This window comes from Mycteria americana, chromosome 5 (genome assembly GCF_035582795.1).
Source record: "Mycteria americana isolate JAX WOST 10 ecotype Jacksonville Zoo and Gardens chromosome 5, USCA_MyAme_1.0, whole genome shotgun sequence".
Lineage (NCBI taxonomy): Eukaryota > Metazoa > Chordata > Aves > Ciconiiformes > Ciconiidae > Mycteria > Mycteria americana.
In genome coordinates this window covers 37,116,261-37,136,294 of record NC_134369.1, presented here as the reverse complement: position 1 = coordinate 37,136,294, position 20,034 = coordinate 37,116,261, and the positions used below count along the sequence as shown (strand labels likewise).

The 20,034-nt window shown below is 36.7% G+C and overlaps 1 protein-coding gene across 8 annotated transcripts in view; it reads left to right on the top strand.

The window, feature by feature from the left end:
* The window catches only part of GPHN (gephyrin), a 306,539-nt gene that overhangs the window by 94,619 nt on the left and 191,886 nt on the right, over window positions 1-20,034 (top strand). The window lies entirely within an intron of this gene.

Below are 20,034 nucleotides of genomic sequence, written 5' to 3'. Positions count from 1 at the left end.
ATGAAGGAAGGGAAAGAGGAGCAAAATTAACATCTTTTTAGCATGAATGATAGTGCATTCCACAGTGGGTCCTAACGTGATGAGCCTATACACTGGCAGAGCACATTTTTCAGTATTGGTTGGGAATTAGTGGAAAATAAAGTATATTTGACATCTTATTTCAGTTACAGGGGATTTTTAGTGATGAAGTAGATGCAGAATTTATTTTGTCATGTTGCTTCAGGTAAATGACATGCATATATACATGCATTCTTGGGAAATTTTGACATAATGTATGTAATACTTGATAATTTATACTTCTGAAATGATAGAGGTACAGGGGACAATTATAATTGTTCCTTAAGATTCACAGAATGAATGCAATAGGTAAATTTTTAATAATTACTATCTAAGTGTTGAGGTCAAGGCTATTTCAAAGGTCTTAATTTTCAATCAAAATTTGCCTTTTGAGTAGGTTGGTTTGTTTGTTTGAGAATTGTATGTAGTTTTTTGAGCCGCAGGTATGCTTACATGCTACACATAGTTTTGGTTTTGTACCTCTGGAGTTTACTTTCAGAAAGGATGAATTGCTTTTGTTGTAGAATGATAATTTTCCTTGCCGTTTACCAAAACTGATGAAATCTTCTAGTTTCCTTTCCTGACACTGTAACTTACATGACGAAGATTGTAATAAATTACTGTAATCTGCAAAATAAATGAAATGGATTTCTGTTGCTTATAGCATAAGAAGCATAAGTGACTGCAATGTAGCCATTTTTATCACTTTGAAAGATTGAATAAAGTCTCAAAGCATCTGTTAGGTCTCAAGGACTGTTCATGACACTTCTATTGTACGACAGTTATAGTGCAAGAAAAGTCTCCTTCTTCCTGCCTAATGGTAGGAATGTATAGACTTTGTTTTGTCTTTCCAAATTGATATTCTTGCAGTTTTATGACTGAGTGCCTATTAAGAGTTCTTGCACAATGTGTGATAGTGTGAGTGAATCTCCAAAATGAAGAAACAATCTAAGGCTATATTGTTCAGCCCAGCCTTTTGTAGGTGAATCTGAGGTCCCATGGCATCTGAATTCTTTATTATGCAGAGAGAAATGCAAAGGACAGCCTGGGGCTGAAGCATGAGACTGCCAGAGATGTTTTATCCTTTTTTGAAATAAGAATAAAGTTTAATTAAAATCTTTAGAGTATTTGGCTAAGATTTTTCACCTATAAAGATACCTGAAATAGCAAAAGAACATTTGGTTCAACCTCTTACCAGTTTAATATTTACGGTTTAGGATTTCTTTGGTGCTCGTTCGCTCTGACTGTAGACAAACTGCCTCTTTTCTTTGTAATCTAATATCAGATACCAACATCAGATTTACATAAAAAATTCTGGTGCTTTCTCTGCGAATGGCTCTGTCACTCTAAGGGTTTGCAGTGCATTTGTAATGTATGACACTAATAAAATAGTTTAACAAAGAGAATGCAAGAGATTTTAGGTTCATTAGCATATAAATAATCAGTGTATACTTTTAACAGGAGTTCACATTACTGGCAGATGATGGGTTAGCAGCAGAGGTAGAAATACAGTATAATACACCAAGAGGATAGTATAAAAAAAAAGTTTAAGTGGTTTTAGATTAGGATGGTTTGATATCTCATGTAAAACGCATTTTGAATGGTGTCCATTTCTTGTGAGACTTAGCTACTTCACAGAGTTTTCTAAGCTATGTTGGCATCTCCCTTGTTGTTTGTCACTCTTAGCTCCATCACAGACAACTTCTCTTTTGTTGTTGCAGAATGCTTTTTCTGGAGGGCTGAAAGTGTGTCTTTACATTGAAATGAAACTATAAACACAGTGTTGTAGGGTTTTTTGATTAGCGTCTGATTTATATCAATGTGCCTAACTGTCAGGGTAGTCTTTTTTCCTCAATTGATTTCCCAGCTAGAGCAGTCTGGACTCTGTAAACTTGATCTGCTTTCAGTTCTCTCATCATTAGTAATAAATAAATCAGGAGTTTGATAATCTCTTTCTATTTGTATGTGTTTTACTCTGTCAATGAAAATAGAAATGCTGCCAAAGAAAAAAAACAGGCATATCAAATAGACATAAAGTGAGGAGTTACTGACTGACTGTGGGAGAAGGAAGCGTGCAACAACTTTACAATTAAATCTCATTTTGTAGTTAATTACAGAAAAGTTGAATTTGAACAAAAAGTTGAATAGAAGTTCAACTGAAAAGGTGGTTTGAGAGTTAACTGCTGTTCTTCATTCATTGCAGCTGATCATAGAATCATAGAATGATTTGGGTTGGAAGGGACCTTTAAAGGTCATCTAGTCCAACCCTCCTGCAATGAGCAGGGACATCTTCAACTAGATCAGGTTGCTCAGAGCCCCATGATGTGTCTGCTGTATACAGTGTCCAGTTTTGGACACAAAATGTAAAGATGTAGAAGTGTGTAGGACAATGGCAAGAGGAGAAGGCGGTTAGAAAGTGCAATGCATGACAGGTGTTACTTAATTTAGAAAACAGCGGAAGAGAGGAAGTATGAGTCGCCTACAGTATATAAAAGATTATTAAAGGGATTGTTCTTTTTGGCTGATGAGAAGGAATTAGTTCAATTTATAGCAGATGAGATTGAATAGTTGGAAAAAATTCTAAATGTCAGTGTGATAAACTGGAATCTATTTCTAAGAATGTTGGGGAGAGCTCTGCAGATTACAGTCTGCGTATATCTGATCCTGTGTAAGTGTAGAGAGATGGAAGGGCAAACCTTTTTTTTGTTTTCTTTTTTCTTTTCTTCTATGAAAAAGGTATGCATTCTGGCAGTTTGGCATCAGCGTAGTTAATATGACCAAAGACCAGATGGAACTTATTTTGATTCCTATATAGGTAACTTAATGTGGCTATGAATATTCAAAGCCTATGATTTGGTTTAGATGATACCCTCCAGCCCTGCTTACCATTCCAGTAACACATACAAGATTTAAAATTTTGCATCCTATAGAGGAGATTTATTTACATGAGAAGACTATAGGTGTCTTTCCATGAATGGTCCCAAACAGCAGAGCTGCAGACAGCAGGTGTGACTGGAGGAACTAGGCTAGTGGTTCTTAGATGGTAGTGCAGATGTTCTTCAGACTATGTTCAGATGAGGTAAAATGCAATGGAGCAGCTTAAGATGCTAGCAAAGTCCTTCTTTTGTCAGGAGATCTTTGAAGCTCTGTAGCAAGGCAAATTTTCTTAAACTGGTACTCAAGTAAAGACAGAAAATTGTTCAGTTCATTTGGCTCCTTGCTTGGGAGCAGACTGAATGCTACCCTCTTTCTTCCCCTCTTTCACTCTCAATACCCAGTCTGTGCTTAGAAGAGAAATGAGTTAGGTAGAATTCAATATGGCAATCACCTGAAACTCCTCCTAGGTTCTTTACTACTGAATTTCTTCTAACTATAAGTTACTTAAAACACCCCTGAAGCATGAACCATCAGATCATTAGAGGGTTTAGGTATACCTCCACCTACTTCAAGCAGAAGTTCTATGTGTAGACATTCCCAAGTTTTAGCTCTTAGCATCACTTTATAAGATGTTCCTTTCAGCTCTAGCCTGTATGTAGACATAAAGTTTATAAAATACTTGTCTAGACAGAAAAGAGGATGCTTTTAATCTTTTTGTGCAATTCAGTAGCTGCAGTTGCACATAATCACTGCTATGCATTTGTTTTGGAAACATCTTCAGAGCTTCTTTGAGGTGAACAAGATCCAAGGGATTCTGAATAACTTCTTTCTAGGCAAAATCACATCACATCTAAACTGTGTTTCATATCTCCTTCAGATTAGCTGACTTCAATTAAGAGTGGGTAGTTAAATGTAAAAGGTAAGAACAGGTAACTTTTGACAGAAGATCGGGAGTTGTTTTAATACCTATGTACTACAGAAGCTTTTTTTTTTTTTTTTTTTTTAGTTTTGAGAAGAAAATGTTATTTACCCTCCATGCAATTGTATTAGAAAGACAACCAAAGTGTTAATAATCCATGAGTTTAACAGGTCTGTGTTAGAAACTCCTGGATGAACTTTGAATTCCATTTGTCCTTGACAGGAGATAGAAGTCTGACAGAAGTCATCTTTGTCACTGCCTTGTATTTTACAACCTTAGAAGGAGGAGCTAGATACTTTTTCTGGGAAGTAGTTGTGAGAGCTTTAGGATTTGTCATGTAATCTTAAGGACTGAAGATGATGAAGGAATTGTTGAGGAGCTCTGATTTTTTTTATCTTACTGAGGATGCAAGCTATACTGTAGGATTGAAGACCTGATAAACACGATATTAAGTCTGTGGATGTAAAATTTCACAGTGCTTATCTTCACTTGAAGGAACCTGTCTAGCAGTTGTTGAGGCTAACTGGAAGTATCGTTGTTCATTCTTTCTGGGTTTTGCTCATCATTTGAAAATCAGTAGCATATTCTGTCTTGCTGAAGGTTACAAATCTCATGTTATGATGATACCAGTTTTCTCCCTCTCCCCTTTGTGCAGCCTTTCTAGCTTTTCAGTGCCTGTTATAATATACGAATGTCATGCCTGTTTCTTTTATTTAACTGCCGGTCTCAGTAATGCAGCATGGAGAGGAAGCATTTCTTCTGTAATCCTATCTGCTGTTATCTTGTTTTGCAGCAGCATTCTAATGGGAGTTCATGCTCAGTTGTTTGTCCATTATTTGACTATATTAGCACATGTTTTCCCTAATAGGCCTGGCTTACAAAAATATTTCTCTTGCATCTCTTGTCTCCTGTTAGTTTAGTGAGCTCATCTGTAAACATCAAGTGATTTCACCAGGTGGTCTTTGTCAGGACAACTGGAGGACTCGCTATGGTAGCCCAGAGTACTCTGTTATGCAGAGGAGCAATACTGAGGTGTAACAGAAGTGCAGCCTATTTTAAGTATGGCATCTAATGAAAAAGTTGTACTTGGCAAACTTCCAAAGATCTGACACCTACCTAAAGCAATTGATGATGACAAGTCTAATCTAATAAGCATTTCTTAATGTTGGTATAAATAGAATTGGCCTTATGCTATCCTGATAGTTTCTGATCGGTCTGGGGGAATGAGCGAGACAAGCCTTTATCTGCTTCAACTGCAAGCAGAGTTTGCATGTGCCTGAAAGAATTGGATTTACCCTCCCTTCGAGATAATTAAAACATGCTTACCTTAAGTGGCCAATGTTTCTTCTCAGGCCAGTTTCCCTGCTTGGCTTCTCCATAGTCCAGTCAGACTCTATCAAATATGTCACAAAGATTGTTGTGTAGTTCATGTGCCAAATAATTTTTACCTCCCGTCATATGAATAAGTCCCTAAATGTTTTCTATAGACATTTTGTAAGGGGCTCTCTGTTTAGGCATACTGATTATCTGAGGGAAATCTACTTTTCAGCTTTGTTGAAGACCTCCATTACTTGCACTTCATGAACAGGATTTTCTCAACATATGAGATTCCTTGGCAGTTTGTAGCAAAAATTGCTAATACCAAATGCGTTTTTCTTTTGGCTGTTTAGGCTTAATGACTCATAAACCTGTAGGAACAACTTCATCTGTCTGAAGCAAAACCTTAGCAGCAGTCCGTAGCAAAGCAGAATGTAAGAATGTCTTTCTTAAGCACTTAGTAACTTTCACCTCTTAAGAATTTTTTACCTTTTGGCCCAAAGCAGTCTCCTGTAACCTCTTTAAAGCTCCACGTCAGCTTTATCTACCAATAGTAGTTACAGTCAGAACAAACTTGCCTTCTTTCATCATACGATTTCCAAATTCTTAGAAGGAATTTTCTTCCTTTTGCTCTTGCAATGCCCTGCAGTAGCCTGCAATTAAGAAATTTATGAGCTAATCAAGTAACTGAAAAAGTTGATCTGGAACTAGAGGCTGTGCAGCCCCAGCGCTGTGTCTGGGTTGATAAGCGTCGCTGAGGGGAAAGGGTTGTTCGCTTCCATGGCGGCTGCAGCTTGGGTGCTCCATCTGGCTCCTCATTTCTAGTACTAGTTTCAGAATTATTTCTAGTACTTCTCTGTGATGCAGGGATGCATTGCTTGAAGTTTGTTAGCCAGAAACATCTATCTAAACGTGTTCAGGGAACTTTACTTATGGGATCTGTAACCAGGGATCCTCCTTGTTATTAGGAAGTTTTAAATTTAATGCATTTGAAACGCACTCTTTTATGGAGCTGTCTAAAGAAATGTTTGTTTTTCTCTGGCTTGTTCTGGAAATAACAGTTATGAATGGATATATGATGTTTTTTGGAATAAGAAACATCATCATTGGTTATGGAGATTTACTAGATCCTTCATTTTCAGGGTTAAAGTTTATGTTATTTTTATTAGATGTACTTAAACTTTCCTTTATGAATGAAGATGCTAGAAAATATTTTCAAAAAGGTTCTAAAGAAAATGTGCATCCTTTTTGCTTTGTTTTACTATGTTTACTATCTGATGTCTGAAAAGAAATACATAGGATGCAGGTTGGAAAATGATGATCAAGTTTCAATCTATACAGTTGCACAAAACTGACTAAAAGTTGTTCCTATGTATGTTTTTAAACTTTGATTTTAAAAGTATCCACTATGCTTGTCACTTAGAATTCATGCCAGTTTTTTATTTTTCGAGTTGCAATTTTTAAATCCCCTTGTCTTAATACCTTACATTCTCCAATAATACAAGAAAGAGCCTTAATACAAAGAAGTAATTCACTACTTCCCATCAGTGGGCAGATGTTAGCCAGGCCTCAGCACGCAGAAGGGTCACTTCGAAAGACAAACGCCACAGCCACTAACGTCACCCCCCTTCCACCGCCTTTCCTTGAGCTTTTATTGCTGAGCATGACGTCATGGTATGGAATATCGCTTTGGTCAGCTTGGGTCAGCAGTGCTGGCTGTGTCCCCTCCCAGTTCTTTGCCCACCCCCAGCCTACTTGCTGCAATGGCAGAGGGGGAAAAGAAAAGGCCTTGATGCTGTGCAAGCACTGTTCAGCCATAGTTAAGACACTGGTGTGTTGCCAACACTGTTTTAGTCACAAATTCAAAACACAGCAATATACCAGCTGCTGTGAAGAAAGTCAACTCCATCCCAGCCAGACCCAGTACACATATGAGTGTGTGTGTTACAATTGTGAGTTTTTCCCTTTGCATTTAGAAGGAATATAGACAAGACTCCTGTGTGTCTGGGTATATTCAGGATAAGATCAAAATGACTTTATACAGAAGAAGTAGGAAAAATTAGTACGTACCAAGTACTGTCAGTCTCAGAGTTAAATATCAGAAGACTTTTTTCTGTAATCATTTGCACTAATAATTGATAAGAATAGATTGGAGTAGAATGTAAAGTGTTCATTTGGTTGAATATAATTTTACAGCCCATCATTTGCTTTTGAATTTAATGGTATAGCAGCCCAGCTTCCTGATCAATATTCCATTTTTTAAAAATCACAGTCCAAGATCTTTTAAAAAGTTTCATGTATAATGCTAGGGATTGCCTTGAGGGGTTATGCTGTACATCTGTCTGGCTTTGCTTTTTGTCTTCTCATCCAACCCAAATCCGCCACAGCTTCTAGTTGCACTCTCTAGTCTTACCTTAGTGACCTTATCTTGCCTTTTTTGATCTTCTCATTTCAAGCTTCTTTTGGAGGGGTCTTTTCCTGTTGCATTTGCTGTTTTCATTAGCTTTCCACTCTCTGAGGATCTGTGACTCTCAGAGCTCAAACAGCCTCTTCTAAGCCCATTTTGCTACCTCCAGGCTTCATCTGAATCTCAGCTAACCTGACTCTTCACCTGACCTCATTCTTCCTGACTCTAGTCTTTGTTTCTGTTTATATCCAGATCTTTTCTGGGTATTTAAAGGGGCTGTCTTCTCATAGTGTCTAGATATTGGAAAGAAGAAGACTGTGTGTATCTAGGGGAGAGAGATAATCCAGTGCTGATCTTAGGTTAACCTGCATCAGTGGATGGTTCTCTGAGAAGATCCTATTAATACTCAGCAGTGTATTAAGTGTGTTTCTATATTCTCAGAAAAGAAAATAAGATATGAGGACTTACTTAAAAGAATCAAGAACAAAACAGAAGACCTATTTATATGACTGTATAAACCTGGGATGTGCTTACATCTTGACTACTGTATCAACTTCTAAAAGGGGTATGGTATGGATCATAAGATTAAGCAGAGATTTGGAACAGCTTCCACACAAAGAGAAATTAAATAGACTAGAACTTTTCACTTTAACCAGGAAAAAACGTACGGTGGAGGTACACAGAATGAATAACATAAAAAAAAAAAAAAAAAAAAGTCAGAGGCAATTATTCAATGTTTTTCACGGATCAGAAATTGTGGCAGGAAAAAATTCAGACAGCAGGTTTAAAATGAATAAAAGTACATAACTTATCTAAGTGTAGCAGAACTGAATATTTCGTAATTGATGTAACATCATGTGGAAGCCTGGAGTATAAATGATAGATACAAAAAAAGGAATTAGACTGATGGACCTACTATGGCTGTTAAAGCTGATGATCTGCATGCAGCATCTAGGTCAGCACAGCCCCTGAACTGAAGATGGCAAGAGGCAGTAAGTGTGTACCAGGGGACAAATCATGCTCTGTCATATGTTTATTCCATAAGCATTTGTTTCTCAACACCAGAAACATACTGAGTTGTGTGGACCTTTAGACTGAGCTGGTGTGGCAATTTTTCTATGCTTCTTTCAGGAATAGTAGTTTCATAAATAGTGGAGCACGTACGAACTTGAAACATTTTTCCATGGGATCAGCAAACACTTGTCCTTGAAATTAGAGTGGGCTTCCCTGACATGTCTGAATTTAAATTTGGAACTCCCAGTAATGGAGGAACAAAAGCCTCTCAACACAGGGATTGTAATAATTTATTACATGGGAGAAAATTTCTCTCCTCTAATCTCACTATTGAAAACCACTAAATGCTCTTCTAAAATGCTCTTTCTTCTGAAAATCAATTGTGAGCTGACCCCTGGACATGAGTCGTTTTGTAGGAGAGGATATATTTTGTCAAAGCTATAAATACTTGAAAGAGTGCCTTATTTAGAGAAGGCTTCTATAAAATTTGTGTACTTATTTGCAGTATAAAGTTAGCAGGGGAAACGGATAGTCTGCTACTGAAAGATTATAATAGAACACCTAGCTTCGGATGTAAAGGAAGCCTTTGCCACACATCTTAGAAATGATTCTGACATTGAGATACAGAAAATTGCTACCCAGAGGTGTGTTTATGCTTTTATACAATAATACTCACTGTGTTTAAATTCTAGATTGCTTTCTTAATTATAAAGAATTGTCCTGCCATCACTTGTTCTGGGGGAGTCTTTAAAATGACTTTCTTTTTAGCACTGTACAGCGGAAATCTATACAGATGGTGGCTAAAGAAGGAAGAAGTATCGTTATTCCATGGTAATTCTTGTGTCATTTTCATGTACGCTTTTCTTACCTTCTTTTACTATAACTTGAATTTTGCCATGGATTCTTCACTTATGCTTCTCCCGTTTATCCGTGCTAACATATAAACATCACAAGAGCATAACCAGGACATAAGTATATTTTCTATGGATGATGACAGCTTTTAAGTTCAAAACTGACGTATCAAGGGTTCAAAAATTACCTCAAGTGATTTTCTGCAGACAGTTATTTCAAAGAAACACAGTTATACTACAACACCAAATGCTTCCCTTTATGCCCTTACTAACTCTGTTTTAAGATTTTTGCTTTTTCTTTAGCTACAGCATCTCTCTTCTTACCTCCAATTTCACCCCCTTCATTGTATTCTAATAGCAATTTTTATTCTAATAAAATTCTATTTTCTATTGGTTATTTGGTTTTGGATATGAGAATGTATCTCATCTATTAAGTGATATTTTTGGTTGGAAGTACAGTGTTTCTGTGAAATATGTTATTGGTGTCATTTTCAGATAGGTGATTGTTTTAGAAAATGCAGGAGGCTCTGGAGTGTTGTTTGACTGACATGATTGAATTACATATTTAAAAAATACACATTAAGAGATCTTTTTCTCCCTCAACCCCATTTCATTTAGTATGTTTCTCTCATTGTCACAAGCATTCTGCACAATTAATGTGCTCTATAGCTCAGTACAGTATGTAGAAATGTTCAATAGCAAGTGTTCGACTACGGAGTAGATGATGGAGGGACTATGAAATATGGGAATGCAAAACTGGAATGTCTCCTCTTCTCCATTTTAACAAAGCATATTTCATTTGTTCCTGTGATAGTCTTAAAAAATATATATTATTACTTATTAGGTAGTGTTTTTTAGTCTACTCTGTTCCATTTTTCCAAAAGGTGCACTAAAAGATACAAATGTACTTCTAAAGTAAAGATACTTTTAGTGGATCCTTTCCTTTTTTCTGGTAACATAAAAAACCACTTTTCTAACGGAGCCTGGAAAGCCATTCACTATACAGATTTTCAATAATCTTGAAACATTAGAAGTCTAAGATGAAACAGTTTTCACAGAATAAGCAACAAAACACAGAAAATACTCATCCCGAGTGGCAACCATCCAGGCCCACCTGTCCATGCATTCATACAGGTGGATCATCTTGGCTTTGTGTGTATAAGCAACTGCAAACTTTGCTTTCCACCAACCTGCAATAAAAACCTCTACCCAAAACCCATCTAAAATGATTCTCAGAATCTTTATTTACAATACTTTATTGAAACTATACTTATAATGTCAGTTTTGAAAGTTTGTAAGTTAATTGTACTGTATTCAGACAGTATTCTTTGGGTACAGTTGGCTTTAAAATGCATTATCTCAGCGTCTTTCAGCATTGAATCCCTTCTGAAAACAAGAATTTGCTAGAAAAATGCAAAGAAATACAGTTAATACATTTCTTGATACCTATTCCTGGCTTAAGAACAAATGTTGCTTGCCATGAGCCTTAGGCAGATAGCTTTTCAAGGGCTCTTCTGCATGTGAGGGGATGAAGCAACACACTTGACAGACTGATTCATGTTTTTAAGAGTGTGCTCTGTATTGTTCTTCAAAAGCTGACAACATTAAAAATACATCCTCAAGGAATGAATTTGTGACCAAAAGGTAGGTAAGAATTAAAGGTTATGTTTGTGTTCAAATAGATGGAGTATCTATGTGTACTTCATTACTTGCTAATGCTTATATAGGCATTAGTAATAGGTGAACTAGTAAAGATTTGGACATTTCAGAACAATTTTATATTTTAAATTCTAATATTTTGCATTTTTACAGATAATTCAGTTTTATATTGTGAAAGAATTTTCTGAAGTGTGTTTTTTAAGAAGTCAAAACTGAGAAAACTCCTTTTTTTGTTAGTGTCTCAGATGCAGTGAGAAGTGTGACTGCTTCTGCCTGCGTGGTTGAGCAGAACATGTTGAAGATACTTATGTGAAACAAAAATACGCCCAAGTTTTTCTAAAAGTAGAAAAAGACATTATCAGCTCAAGGTTTTGCTCAGAAATCCCAGTAATAGCAGTGAATTCTACGTTTAGGAGGTTGTTTTTTGGTTTTTTTTTTTTTTTTTTCTTTGTCTTCCTTCAGGAGTTCCTCTTGTCCTGCCTTCTACTGCACGTACTTCAGACTCCAGCCAGTGCTGTAGCCCTTGCAGTCTCACGCCTTTTCATCTGTTTAGCCAGTTTATTGTTTGTGCTAAACAAAAGGATTTGATTATGTTTTTTGTGGAGCTTGTGAATGCTTACCATGCTCAAGAGCTCTAAGATAAAATTGTCTTTGGATCAAAACCCTTTTTTCCAATCACGAGTTTTTATTATCTTTGATTTGGTACTATTATTTTCAGTGTGTAAATAAGGGAACAAAAGTTATGCGAACAGTGCAATGACTGCAGCATGTATAGATATACACAAGCTATTTTAAAAATACTGATAGTAGTCACGCGGTTACAGCAGCCCAAAGCTTAGTGTAGACTGAATGAATATCCAGCTTCTCAGGAAGGTTTTGTCATAGCTTTTGATTTCAGTCTCGCCATGGCTGCACTGTTACCAGTATCCAAGCTTTTCATTAGCTCACCAGCTTGGATATTTCTGCATAGCTTAATACACTGACATATTGTGAAGGGATAGAAGTAATCTGTGGCAAAACTAGCAAGGTAGCCGTGCTTAAAAATGCCTTTTTTCTTTTTATTTCTCTAATGCAGCAATGACTTACATTAAAATTTGTTTCAGTGGCATCTTAGCTGAAGATTGCAGTCACTTTAGTTTCCCAACAAAGAACCAATTTGTGCTTCCATTTTTAACGAGGTCTTAATACTCTTTAACTTCAGATGAGTTAGAACTGTTTCTGTCCAAAACCTCATTTTCTGTGGAATGACAGGCTAATGAGCTGCCCACCCTTATTAATTGAGAGTTCCTTAATTTATCAGAGGGATCTTTATTCTTTACATCTTTTCTTTCTGTCTGTCTCTTCCTCAATGTTCCTCTTCATTGGAGATGGTGGTGTATATATACAGAGCCTTCTCAAGACCATGAGTTTTTGGTGCTACTTTGGCATACGAAGTGGTGGTTGCCTTGTACTATTTCTATTTTTCTGCACAAGACAGGACACTAGCTGAATGTTTTTAGCAGAGCTTCATTTCCCAGATAATTAGTTACCCTAACAGCAAGCTTTTGTGTCACCCTGTCCTCTGTAATCCTATTCAGCTGGTTTACAGAAGCCCTACATTGGAATTGTCATTGGAGAAGCAAGAAGAGATCGCTGAAACTTCAGTAATCATTAATCAAAAATTATTCAGGCACTCATTAAGGCCAAGTTTTGAGACTTAATGTATTTGGACAAGAACTGTGACTGTAAGTATATCCACAAAGTAGTAGGCATCCGTAGTTTCTATAATTAGTGTCACAAAGCAATATGTGTTTCTTAAGACACAGGAATATTGAGTAATGGGAAAGATCAGACCACTGACAGCTTGTGACAAGGAGGTTTGTATACGTGTGACTGCTTCCAGAAGTGATGTCCCTTCCTTCAGCAAAGTGGGACTCCAAGCTGGTACATGTCTTTTCTGTCTCAGCAAAAGCTGCTCTTCAGGAAAGACTTTATCAGAAAATCTTTTGACATTCTATTATTCTGGAACAGGAGTGAATGATCAAGTAATACAATCATACATATCTGTACTATTCAGATTTTACAGCTGCTTCTGTTGCTGCTTCATTTTAAAACACATGGAAGAAAATACTAGCTGAAGTTATTGATCATTAGCCTGGTGGTGTTACTGTGTTCAGCTCAGCAGCAGATCTGCCTCTTTTCCTTCTTTTGAGGGTGCTCTTGTAACAATCTAATGGGAGAAAATAAGCCACCTCCTGCAGTAGCAAACTACAGGAAGAAAATCTCACAATCACTGGAGGAAAGGATTGTACTGTATGTTCCTCAGCCTTGAGAAAAGGAAGTTGAAGGCTGAAGGGTTTTGTGCTGGGCAGGGGGGGAGAGACTGGTCTTGGTGAAATTGCTAAAAGTGAGTCACACTGACCAGAATCTAATAATCAAGAGCCTTTCTAAACACTCCATTTCACAGCTATAGTTCATGTTTTCAAGTGGTAGAAAATAAAACTTTCTCTGACGGGTACTGTTAATTAGTTTGTAAAAGGAAAGGTACGTCATGGAGTAAGACGAAATCTTGGTTTACAACTGCTATTAATCTAAAAGTCTAATAGTGGTCTGTGTGTGTGTGTTCAATGCTGCTTGTGATTAAGGGAGAAATACTGAATGGATAACTTAAGTGTTAAATTTAATATGCCAGTGTGATCGAGTGGGGCTAAAAATACTGAGCAAACACAAGCAAGCCCTAAGTCCATGAGGAGGAGGAAAGCAGATGAACTAAGCAATAAATATTTTGTACTGGGCCAATAAAAATGAATGAAATGTTGAACATTAAATTAAACTGGCAAACCAAAAAAAATATTTGATTTCTTGTCAAAGTGTTCATAAAACTTTCACTGAGGAACTTTTATAAAATTTTATGATACACAACTATTTTCATTTTAATTTAATTACATGTTTTGCTGAAAAAGCTTCACTGGAAAATTATCAAGGAGCTCTTAACCAAGTTTTATATGAAAGATCTCAAACTGGTATAAATGAGTTATATTTGCTACTAACAACTATTCATTTAAACCATTCTCATGGAACCGTTAGCACGCTGTTTCTAATTACACCATTATAACATGCAGCATATTTTATACATTTTATAATTAAACTATATAGTTCATATAAATTACATATTGCCTTGTTAATAGCTTTTTGACAAATAAGGACAAGCAAGTACTCTGTACTCTGAGCTTGCTGGTTGTAACATAGACGTCTGTAGCAGAGTGCTGAGCACAAGCCAACATGCTTTCCCTCTCGGCATGGTTTATGAGTTGTGGCTCAGTGCCACTCTAACTGGGGTACAGAGTTGGCTGTGATCTGATGTGGGATGCTGGTATAGACCTCTGAAAATAACAGATAGACAGACTGATTTTTTTTTTTCTTCCTTAATCTCCTACGTTTAATTGTTCAGTTGTTAATAAAGGTTCTGAGAATTCTACCAGAAGAGGTAATAAACATTTTAAAAAACAAGTAGCAAGCTTGCATTACAATGCATCATTCAAGTGTCTGTCACTAGCAATTGTTCAGTTAGAATTATTATTTTAATTTATTTTAATGAGAAGACTGCTAGTGCTTTATACTTGCTTTGAAGTAATTTAGTGCAAACCTGTGTCATAGACTGAATTGCTCTGTAAAACAGAAATCTCCAATAATATGCAAGCTCCCTGAAGTGTTTCTATATTATAGCTACTTATTCAGCTAGTTTTAGAAGGGGGAAAGATTGTGGAAAAAAAATTGAGTGGGCTAGAAAACCTTTATTCTGTGTTTGTGCTCAGGTATGTATCAGTGCAGTTCTGAGGTTGAAATTGAGCTGGGGCAGGAGTAGAAGGGCCAATAAAGCTACAATACTGTATGAGGTATCTAGCTGTAGAAGCTGAAGGTGGCAAGTTGCAGATGATTTTTTCTGGGATGGAAATTTTGTAGGTACTCCCTGACTGCAGTAAGTACTAGGGGGAGAATCTCAAAAGTTCACAGTTGGAAATGATTTTGGAGCCAGGCAATTGCAGCCAAGACCACAGAGGTGGGAAATATCTGATGCTTTGCTTGTATTTCTCCCTCATCTCTTTTCTCCAGCAAAGGATGCCTCTCAGTTGCATGTTTGCCTGTTAATGGACCTTTTGGAAGTTCCTTATGGGCCAGGTACAGGCCACGAATAATTGAAGAGCCTGTCTGTGTGCTTCAGCTTTGATGTGTACAGTGTCTTTGGCCTACTTTGGTTTTTGTGACCTATTGAATCTTTGGCCATTCTGTTAAGTTAGTCAGCAAAAATCACCAGTTAGCCCTTAACTTATATTATCTGTGTGCATGTGTGGGCAAATTTTTAAAACCAACAATTTTTTAAAGCAAAAATAAGTACCTTCCACCCAACCATATACTACTGCCTTATTTTTCACAGAATAATTAATGACTGAGAGATCATAATGTTATATTATCAATAGTATCTATGTATTATTTGGTTTCTTTATCTTTTTATTTTCATACAAAGTTCATTTTACAAATAAAAATTTAATTTAATGTATTTGCTATCAATGTAAACTCAGCTTGAAATTTAAAAATCCACCTGCAGAGTTTGTCTTAATGGCATATGTGGCAGAATTGGAGTCACTGTGCTCCACTGTAAAGAATTGGCCACTGTGGAGTAAAGATCAGCTGAACTGTGAGTTAATTTAATATATGTGACAGAAAGATAACCTTGGAATGAACATTTTTAGGTATCAGGTACTCAACTTTGACTTTTTTTCATTTGTAAAAGGCTTCTACAACATTTTATTTATTCATTACAAACAGTTTTGAATTCGGTACAAGTGGGTTTTGGACAAATTATTATATAAGACAGTCTTACAAAGGTGAAACAAATTGTGAGAGGATATTTCTACTGAATATTTTCCTTTTCCTTCATTTTTCCATAATTAAGATGAAAGAGGATATTCTGTTCTTCATACTAAAACCTCTGTAATCTAAGCTTCAGAGCATGAGAAGTCTATTTTTTTTTAAAAGCCATTTACTATAATTATTATCTGATTTATGAAGACAACTAAATGTGCACTGGAAATGATGTTTCTCAGCTTTCAAGAACACTACTGAATTTGGAGAAGCATGCCTTCTTAGCAGCTTAAGCTATGGAGGCACTGCAGCTATGAAACATATCTTGACACTTATCTGGGGTAGCATTATGCGTCAACGAGCATTTAAAGTCAGGTGATATGGCTGGAGGAAATACGAGCTAAAGCGTTGACCGCTGTTGTGGAGCAATAGCACCACTATTTGCCCTGACACATTTTAGATTAAAATATAGCTGACAATACAGTTTATGTTAAAATAACCTAGTAAAATCTACCCATGGTATTCTGCTGGGGGGGGGGGGAAGCAGGCAGGGCACGGGGATACCTTATAAGATACAAAATCTGGAGTCCACCTGCTTTCTAGATCCACCTTTTAGATTTTAAATGGAAGATGGTCCTATTAGTTTAATTTTGTTTGATTCGGTGGATATGTACTGAGCCTTCTTCTCAGGATAGGCCTTTCATTCTTTCATCGCTTGACCTGGTGCTACCCACCTACCTGTAAGCTCTTTGATCACAAATGCGAATCCAAAATAGAACAAAACCTTGTAAAGCAATTAAATTGTTGCATTGTCAGCATAATATGATTTTGCAGTTTTACCAGACGTTAAGGTCCTAAAATGTATTCTACTGACATTATCTACAGTGGTTTCTCTGTCAGTTCTTTAAATGTTCTCTCTTAATGTAATGCTCTAGTTTAGCTCAGTTCCTAAATTTAGGTACTACTGAAACTTATTTTTTCTACTACTGAAACAGATTATTTCTGGGCTCTTCTAACTAGCTTTCTGTGTTATTACTGTTACTCTCTAAAGGGTGAGGGTGTTTAGTGCTAGTTCTGGAAGGAAAAGGCAGATTACATAATAACAATTGCTTCTTTGGACTAAAATCATAAATTGTGATTTGGCAAGAAAATGGCAGTTTCGTACAGTGGTTTATTCATAAAGCACGGGTACCTCTGTACACAAACCTCGTACATTTTATTGGGTGCGATGTCTGTGAGGGTCATACATATGCTGTACTGTCCTCAATACCTGTTTGCAGGTAGAGTTGTCCTAACCATCTTTGATTTCCTTTCTGCATCGTGGCTCAGGAAGTACTATGTGAAGTATTAGCAATGTTAGTGTTGGTTGTGTTAGTCATTTGTCAGGTATTTAGCCGTATAATTAATATAAGGTGGTTCTAGGGGTACAGTGTAAGCAAAATCCACGGTGCATTCACATGGTGCATTTTCCAATGTGAATCTTTGACCGCAGTTAACGTATTGGCTACTTCAGGTGCCTAGAAACACATCTAAGCTATCTGTGGTATTTGCCAGTAGGATTGCAGGTTGAGTGTTTTTCAAGACTATTCTCCAGACATATGAAATTGATTGTTAGCGAGGAAAGGGAGACCAACATGGGCATGCTGGAAAATGGGAGGTCTCTACTGCTTTTAAATTTTTTTAAAACCTGTGTGGAGTTATCATTTCTGAGTACACTGTTAGGTGGCAGAGACTTCTAAACTACATTTCTGCTTTGGAAGAGATACCCTTCCGTCAGTTTCGCTATTTTTATCTAGGCAAGTTAACCAGGGCTCACTGATATGGAATACACATGACAGCACTTCAGAAAGTTACTTATTTTACAGAAATGTAAACTCCAGGATTCACCTTATCTATTTGCACTCCTACTCACCTGTGCTGGAGCAGGAACTGAGGAAGAGATCAAATCTCTTCCTTGTCTGTGGTCTTCAGCTTGGGGGTGGCTGGAAGCATGTTGAAGTTATCAGGGATGTTATGTTCACTGTCACCCAAAGGAATATGATAGTAAGTACTGTGTATATGTGCTCACAGTAACTTGTGGAGTCATATCTAAAAAAAAATAAAAAAATCTTCAGTTACTGTGAGGGTGGGTTACTCTTCTTTCTAAATATCATACTTGTAGGGGGAGCAGTAATGAAGAAGAGAAGGGCTTTGGCAAGATGGAGCTGGAGGGGATTGTTCTGTCTAACTTTTACTTTTAAGAGAACATCATACAAAATAGATGGCAGGAGAACATAGCTGATAATGACTTACAAGGTGACTTAAAGCTGCAAGTAAGAAGTTAATAGTAACGTTTTGCCAATGGCTTATGTTTGTGCAAGCTTTTTAGAAATTAAAAGTAGTAAGATTTTTAGGACCTGACTGAAACAAAATGCACAAATCCACATTTAATCAAAGACCTCTTAAGTTGTCTAAGGTCCCACATGTCCCCTGCCTACCATGTTTCTGAATATTGAGAGTCAGTCATAATGAGTTGTGACATGAATAGCAGAGACAACACATCAGAGTTTTAAAATTCATCTAGAAACATTTTGTTGACATTTAAATGATCAGATGCAAAGAAAAAAGGGAATGACAACTGCAGAAAACAAAAACAAGAGTGCTGAAAAACCCTTATAGCCAATAATATATGAAAAACAAAGAAATATTTTTCAATATCTTGAGTTTGAACCTTACAGAAGTATTTTACAAGCAGCTGTAAAGTATGGATGATGGCTTCAAGAATAACTGTAAATTATCTGGAATGGAGATAACTATGTGAGACATGCAATAAAATTCTCACTTTCAGCATTGTCAGTAATGCTATTTGTTTGTAGAAAGTTCCTTCTAGGTATGAAGAGGGATGGATCTAATATGGAGCTGTTTTATTATATGACTTCATTTTGTGGCTGAACAGATTTTTTTTTTTTTTCCTTCTCCTTTCACATTCCCCAACACACAGTATATCCTAAAAAACCCAGTTGAGTCAGGTCACAATTTTAAACACAATTTAGTTCTCCCATTTAGGCCACACATGGCAATGTATGTATATATATGCAAACACACTAATACATTAAGGAAAAAGAAAAACAACAGCAAATTCTGCCTCTGAATTTAACTGTCTAGAGAAATACAGACATAAGAAGACTGCCACTAATCATATACTGGATTGTATTGATACTTTATATCTCTCTGGAATGTGGTGGAGAGAAATGAGACATTAGAGCTTTGGGAAGGTGCAGTATTGTGTGAACTAGTGTGGTAGCCCTTCTGGATGCCACTTGTCTCAGACTCCTCTATCATTCTTGTAATTTCAGAATTGTAGGATTTTTTTTAAAAAACAGTTATTTAAAAGTTCTGACAGTCTTTCTTAAGCCCTGTGATTTAAATTGTAAAGAACCAATTTGATCTAGAATCTGGAATGGTCAGACTATGTCCACATATTCTCCACGTTATTCTTCCCGAGTTTGAGTCATCCTGCTCTCACCTTTAGTCTTTATTGGTGTTTTTTGGCATGAAGAGATTTTCTGGATGCCTTTTTGCCTGATCATAGAAAGCACTCTGCTCTTTTCAACCTGTGGTCTGCAATTCATTGCAGCTTGTTCTCCAACATCAGGGATCCCTGTGTTTCCATTATTTTATTTTCTGGTTTTACATATCTCAGCCAAACTTCCTCTCTTTTTAAAATAAACATTTAATATTTATTAGCCCTGGCATAAGCATGCACATGGACTTAGTGTATCTAAGCACGCTTCACAATGCACATGCTTGTGCACATGCTTGAGTGTCTAAGAAATGCAAGGGAAAATATACACTAAAGTTATTGGGAAGAAAATGATGGTATTGTAGTGGGGTGTGAGAAACATACCCATGGTAAAAAACTGAAGGGTTCATGGTGGAGGGCCGTATTTTTTAAATCCATTTTTTGTTGGATACTAAAAGTCTGTGGGGGAGGGTGGCCAGTGTTAATTTGTAAGAAAATAAGCCTTACTGTTTCTGCTAGTTGTGGGTCAACTTATTCTCCTAGGAGGAATCTTTTTCTTAACATTTGATTCAGATGGTCTCTCTTCTAC